We start from the raw sequence: 931 nt of genomic DNA, 5'->3' as shown, positions 1-931 counted from the left end.
TTCAAGTTGAATCCCGTCCCTTTTATCTCTTATACAGTTTCAGAATTCTGTCATTCTATTCTTCCACCCTCCCTTCCCCACTGCAAATTTTTATTTTTATCTCTACCTACCCTTTCGCTAAGACCTCTCCCTTATGTATGACCACTTCATGGAGTTATGATCAAAATGGATTTCCTTAAATAAAGGCCAAAGTAACTCGAGTCCGTTAGAAAGAAAAACACACCATCCAGATTTGTTGATGTAGGACCATGACTGTTTACAACTGGTTAATACAAAAAGATCATGCTGGACTGCAAAAATTGAATGCACATAACATATGCGAATACATTTCTTAGAATATACTTTGCACATTTATTGTTCAATTATGTTTCAAAGAATTTGATTCTTGACTGAAACAATTACAGTCCTAATACATCTGTAAACAGAATATCACTATAAAACCAGCTTAAATTGGCATGTAAAATACTATGATTATAGATGCATGTTTCATTTCATGGCATCTTAGCAGAATCATTTATTCTGTCTATTTACAAACATATAAAGATCTTGCACTTTAATCATTGGAAAGCTATGAAAGAGGTACTTTCAAGTCACATGACTTAATAAATATATAACCTGCTTTGTTAAAAATCTACAGTATACTGTACATTCAAGTTGAGACAAAAGTTTCAATGCTAGCTACACTTGATATAAATGTACATTTACAATAATTAAACAATTCCTAAAAGTGCTACCTTTGTCTGCGATGAAAAGAAACACTAAGGTTCCAGTGTTTCATTTACAACCAAAAAATAAAATAAAATAATCTCATACATTCCTTTATTCACAGAATCTGAGTGTCTGTTACTAGAATATCCAAAGCTTTTTCTTTTTATTCAAAAAAAAAAAAAAATCTTTCAAAAGTTGCAGACAAAGAACGGGAAAGAAATTG

Source organism: Terrapene carolina, unplaced genomic scaffold (genome assembly GCF_002925995.2).
Source record: "Terrapene carolina triunguis isolate 2854851 unplaced genomic scaffold, T_m_triunguis-2.0 Scaffold211, whole genome shotgun sequence".
Taxonomy (NCBI): domain Eukaryota; kingdom Metazoa; phylum Chordata; order Testudines; family Emydidae; genus Terrapene; species Terrapene triunguis.
Note: the sequence above shows the minus strand (reverse complement) of the source record.